Genomic DNA, 6,134 nt, shown 5'->3' with positions numbered 1-6,134 from the left:
AAACTAAATATACATAATTTTCTATAATATTGCAAACAATATTGCAAACAAACGTTAGAGGTGCAAGCAGCCTCCTAATGTTTTGGAGTGTGTAGTCAATCACAGATTACAGACTAAATTAATAAAGAAACAAACATTAAGATAAACTAAACCCTCCTATCCAGTGGAAACCCGTCATCATGCCATGACATGAACTTTAGTCACTGTTGCTAGCCGGCTACTCAATCCTGCACCTTAGAGAGACTGCTGCCCTATGTACCTAGTCATTGAACACTGATCAATTTAATAATGTTTACATACTGTTTTACCCACTTCAATCAAACAACCAAATGTATTTATAAAACCCTTTTTACATCAGCCGATGTATGTCCGGACCAGACATATTTATATACTGTATTGTAGTCAAGGCTCATCCTATGTAACTACTGCGCATACCTTTTCTATTCATATACTGTCCATAATGTCTATACACATCATCATATACAAATATATTTATATTCTGGACTCTTGACATTGCTCGTTCTTATATTTATATATTTCTTAATTATTTTCTTAATTTTGGGGGGGATTTGCGTCCATTGTTTTGTATTACTGCACTATTGGATCTAGGAACATATGTGTTTCACTACACACGCGATAACATCTGCAAAATATGTGATTTGATATGAAAGCTTCATGATTTTTGCAACTCTCTCTCTCTGTATCTATGAGTTTGGTCTGAGTGTCCAGCCTAGTCTTATGGATTAGACGTAACATTATCCGAACACTCAAATGAGTATGATATCTTGCATTTGCAATGGTTACATGTGACAAAAGGTGACGTAGCCCTTTCCTGTTGTCAAATTAGCTAGTAGCCTCATGGGTGGAATGTTATTCATATTTATCATAATCAATAAACATTATTTCAGAAACCCCGCCAAAAACACAATGTTTCTATGTCAAACGGTTTAGTTATATTTCAGTCTTCTGTGATGTGCAGTGGGGCAAAAAAGTATTTAGTCAGCCACCAATTGTGCAAGTTCTCCCACTTAAAAAGATGAGTATGTAATTTTCATCATAGCTACACTTCAACTATGACAGACAAAATGAGAAAAAAAATCCAAGAAAATCACATTGTAGAATTTTTTTGCAAATTATGGTGGAAAATAAGTTAGCTCAGAGGTGAACCAGTTGCATACACAGCTTGAGCAAGACATTCATCAGCATTTCTCTGACTATGTTCCTCCACTGTGTCAAAAACACTTCTGATTCCAGGAGGTGAGCTTATCGTGAGCTGTTGCTATCGATAAGGTGTCTTATTCATCATTTTCACCTCAAATGGAAGTAGAGGGACATTTGTCAGAGGTTGCTTGTTGTGAGCGCTTAAGGAACTTCATGCACTTGGCCAGATGATTCTGCTGTTTTGTTGCATTCTTCACATATGATTTGGCACAGTATTTGCAAATGTTCATAGCTTTTCCTTCTACATTAGCTGCAGTGAAATGTCTCCACACATCAGATAGTGCCCATGGCATTTTCCTGTTAAGATTAGAAAAAAAGGAGTAAAAAAATAAAAAATGCAATTCCATGTACAGATAAATAGTTAAGCAGTTAGATTAAACCAAATCAAATCAAATCAAATTTATTTATATAGCCCTTCGTACATCAGCTGATATCTCAAAGTGCTGTACAGAAACCCAGCCTAAAACCCCAAACAGCAAGCAATGCAGGTGTAGAAGCACGGTGGCTAGGAAAAACTCCCTAGAAAGGCCAAAACCTAGGAAGAAACCTAGAGAGGAACCAGGCTATGTGGGGTGGCCAGTCCTCTTCTGGCTGTGCCGGGTGGAGATTATAACAGAACATGGCCAAGATGTTCAAATGTTCATAAATGACCAGCATGGTCGAATAATAACAAGGCAGAACAGTTGAAACTGGAGCAGCAGCACAGTCAGGTGGACCGGGGACAGCAAGGAGTCATCATGTCAGGTAGTCCTGGGGCACGGTCCTAGGGCTCAGGTCCTCAGAGAGAGAGAAAGAAAGAAAGAGAGAATTAGAGAGAGCATATGTGGGGTGGCCCGTCCTCTTCTGGCTGTGCCGGGTGGAGATTATAACAGAACATGGCCAAGATGTTCAAATGTAGTAGTGTGGGCTCAATAGGATCTCATTAGTGTGCAAGAGCTTGAAAATCAGCTGTACATGTGATGGAAGAGTGCACTGTGCATGCAGAGGGTTGAAATTTCATTGAATTGGGGATAGTTTAACCAAAATATGCCACAAGATGTAGAATTGCCTTATGTGTATTCCACAAAAAAAGGTTCACTGTTATAAGTTCACTTTTTTGATGAATTTAAGAAAAATTCCCCAAATTCCCGGGCTTAACTTCCCATGGGGGATTTCCGGAAAAATTCTGGAAATTTACCGGAAAGTTTCGAGCCCTTTGCAACCCTAGTGAGGTGCATACTTTTGTTTCAAAGTAGATTAGTTTAAGACTACCAAGAAACACTCTGTGTGACCTTGATTTAGCCCACTGCAGTAAAGGGAAAAACAAAAGTAGGGTTGTTGTTCGGTGTGGGTGTATAATGCGAACATCTAGCAATCCAAAGGTTGCATGTTCGAATCTCATCACGGACAACTTTAGCATTTTAGCTAACTATGCAACTACTTACTACCTTTTAGCTACTTTGCAACTACTTAGCATGTTAGCTAACCCTTCCCCTAATCCTAACCTTAACCCCTAACCTACCTAACGTTAGCCACCTAGCTAACGTTAGCCACAACACATTGGAATTCATAACATATCATACGTTTAGCATATTTACATTTCGTAACATATTGAATGAATTGCAATTCATAACATATAATACCTAATGGATGATGGACATCCAAAAATTCATACCATACGAAACATAACATTTCATAATTATTAGTGTCCCATATTTTTTTCTATTTATTTAACTAGGCAAGTAAGAACAAGTTCTTATTTACAATGACCCTGGCCAAACCCTAACCCGGACGACGCTGGGCCAATGGGACTTATGGGACTCCCATTCACAGCCGGTTGTGATACAGCCTGGAATCTAACCAGGGTCTGTAGTGGTGACGCCTCTAGCAAAGATCCAGTGCCTTAGACCGCTGCGCCACTCGGGAGCCATCTACAATGTTATGTCTACCCCTGAGTCCAGGTTGCAGCGTCAGTACAAGGTAATGCGGGGGTTTATATAATGCATTCTGCTGCTCAGTCTATCAGTCAGCAGCATCTCTACAGGATGGAAAAGCACACCTCTCTCTACATGCTCCTCTGCAGTAAGTCGGGCGACTGTTTCAGTTGTGTCATCAGTCAACATTTCCAAGCTCCATGAGTGGAGGGAATGTAGATTCAATTTAGATCAAATGTAGCTTCAAGAAGAGGAATCTTGAACTTGAGCAATATTATAAATGTGCACTGCACTATGTTAAGTAGTAAAATGCTGTGCTCTGTCTGTCTCTCTCCCTCTATCTTTCTAGTGCTGAATACTGTGATATACTCTGGACATGCTCAAATTAATGGTTAGTAGGTTTCAATATTCACTTCTACACATTTATTTCCAGTGGTGTAAAGTACTTACATAAAAATAATTTAAGTAGTACTTTAAGTCATTTTTTGGGGTATCTGTACTTTACGATTTATATTTTTGACAACTTTTACAACTTCACTACATTCCTAAAGAAAACAATGTACTTATTACTCCATACATTTTTCCTGACACCCAAAAGTCCATTTTCAATGCTTAGCAGGAAAGGAAAATTATCCAATTCACACACTTATCAAGATAACGCATGGTCATCTCTTTTGCCTCCGATTTTACGAACTCACTTAACACAAATGCATCTTTTGTAAATTATGTCTGAGTGTTGGAGTGTGCCCCTGGCTATCCATATATTTTAAAAACAAGAAAATGCTTTGCTTAATAGAAGAAATTTGAAATGATTTAGACTTTTACTTTTGATGCTTAAGTATATTTTATCAATTATATTTACTTTTGATACTTATGTATATTTAGAACCAAATACTATTAGATTTTTACTCAAGAAGTATTTTACTGGGTGACTTTTACTTTTACTTGAGTAACTTTCCATTAATGTATCTATACTGTTACTTAAGTATGACAATTGGGTACTTTTTCCACCACTGTTTATTTCTATAATCTAGTTATAGCCTGTCCAGAGTGGGAGAAAACGCTTGTTGGAGATATTTCACCTTTCCTTATGTTATAGAATATATTTTTTACAAATATGATTATTTATTGCCTGAACCGTTCAATTGGGTTCTTAACAGTATATCCAAAAAGTCAGATTTCGTAACCTAATACATCTGATAAGCACCGACCTTTGTTGACAGAGCAGTCTAGCTTTCTCACAGAAACTTTTGAGGAATTAACAAGGTGTGGTGGTCATCTTCAAAAGTGGTTTCCGCGGGTCGCTAAAGTAAACATGAACATAACGTGAGCTGAATTAAATGTAAAAGGCTTTGAAAAATAAAACGCATGCTCAGTGCTTCGTTGACATTTCAACGAAATAGACGTGCTTTTGTGAGAAATCGTTGAAAAAGACATGAGGTTTGGACCATTAGTTTTACAAGAGGATTATCTACAAAAGTATATATATTCTACCCATTGGTAACAATATTTATTTAATTTTATTGGACACCCTACTAGTTTATGTCTTTGTTTTCATTGCTCATTAAGTTAAGTCACAATGGTGGTCAATGCACATTTAACCGATGTGAAATGGCTAGCTAGTTAGCGGTGGTGCGCGCTAATAGCGTTTCGTCACTCACTCTGAGACCTGAAGTAGTTGTGGCCAGATGGGTAAGATGCTTCGTGGGTGTCAGTTGTCTGTGTGAAGAGGGTCCCTGGTACGAGCCCAGGGCGAGGGAAGGACTAAAGCTATACTGTTACACACATTTGTTCTGATCTATTTGTTGTGATAGCAATGTTTATGTAGAGAGATAGGAGATATGAAGGGTGGTCAATATGTTGTCTCTCTTTCTCTCTCTCCAGCCTCTCTGAGCATCAGTCCTGACAGATCTCAGTTCTTTGAATATGAGTCTGTCTCTCTGAGCTGTGAGGTTCAGAGGGGCTCTACTGGATGGAGAGTGGTGAGGAACACACTGAAAGGAGGGACTGAAGAGTGTCCCACTGACTGGGGAGTTTTTAAAGGGTCTTCATGCACCATATCAGCAGTACCATCAGACAGTGGAGTGTACTGGTGTGAGTCTGGGTCTGGAGAACACAGCAATGCTGTTAACATCTCAGTACATGGTATGTCCAAAAGCTGTTGCATTCATATCTGATGACAGAGAATATTGTGTTGTTTCTGTAGTATAGTGTACAGAGATTGTTATTATATTTTTATTATTGGGTCTGAACCCAGCCCTGTGCAACTGGGTCCTGGACTTCCTGATGGGCCGCCCCCAGGTGGTGAAGATAGGCAACAGCACCTCCACCACGCTGATCCTCAACACAGGAGCCCCACAAGGGTGTGTGCTCAGCCCCCTCCTGTACTCCCTGTTTATCAATGACTGCGTGGTCATGCACACCTCCAACTCAATCATCAAGTTTTCAGACGACACAACAGAGGTATAGACCTGATTAACAAAAAAGACAAGACAGCCTACACGCCCTGGTGGAGTGGTGCCAGGAAAATGACCTCTCCCTCAACATCAATAAAATGAAGGAGCTGATCGTGGACTTCGGGAGACAGCAGAGGGAGCACGACCCCAACCACATCGACAGGGCCGCAGTGGAGAAGGTGAAAACCTTCAAGTCCCTCGGCGTACACATCACTGAAAAACTGAAATGGTCCAGCCACACAGACAGTGTGGTGAAGAAGGTATCACGGCGCCTCTTCAACCTCAGGAGGCTGAACTAATTCAGCTTGGCCTCTAAGACCCTCACAAACTTTTACAGATGCACCATTTAAAGCATCCTGACAGGCTGTATCACCGGCTGGGATGGGAAACTCCACCCCCCTCAACCGAATGGCTTTCCAGAGTGTGGTGCGGTCCGCCCAACACATCACCTGGAGCGCACTGCGTGCCCTTCAGGACACCTACAGCACCCGGTGTCAAAGGAAGGCCAAGAAGATCATCAAGGACCTCAGCCACCCGAGCCACA

At 40.4% G+C, this 6,134-nt stretch overlaps 1 protein-coding gene across 1 annotated transcript in view; it reads left to right on the top strand.

Moving 5' to 3' along the window:
• The first annotated feature begins 3,174 nt into the window (after nucleotides 1-3,174).
• dazl (deleted in azoospermia-like) overlaps nucleotides 3,175-6,134 on the top strand; it is a 37,979-nt gene continuing 35,019 nt past the window's right edge. Inside the window, exons 1-3 of the mRNA XM_035795805.2 lie at nucleotides 3,175-3,282; nucleotides 3,484-3,525; nucleotides 5,019-5,279. The gene's annotated coding sequence lies outside the window, so the exon portion shown is untranslated. The remainder of the gene's footprint in view (nucleotides 3,283-3,483; nucleotides 3,526-5,018; nucleotides 5,280-6,134) is intronic.

This window comes from Oncorhynchus keta, chromosome 20 (assembly GCF_023373465.1).
Source record: "Oncorhynchus keta strain PuntledgeMale-10-30-2019 chromosome 20, Oket_V2, whole genome shotgun sequence".
Classification (NCBI taxonomy): domain Eukaryota; kingdom Metazoa; phylum Chordata; class Actinopteri; order Salmoniformes; family Salmonidae; genus Oncorhynchus; species Oncorhynchus keta.
This window is presented reverse-complemented; position numbering and strand designations above follow the sequence as displayed.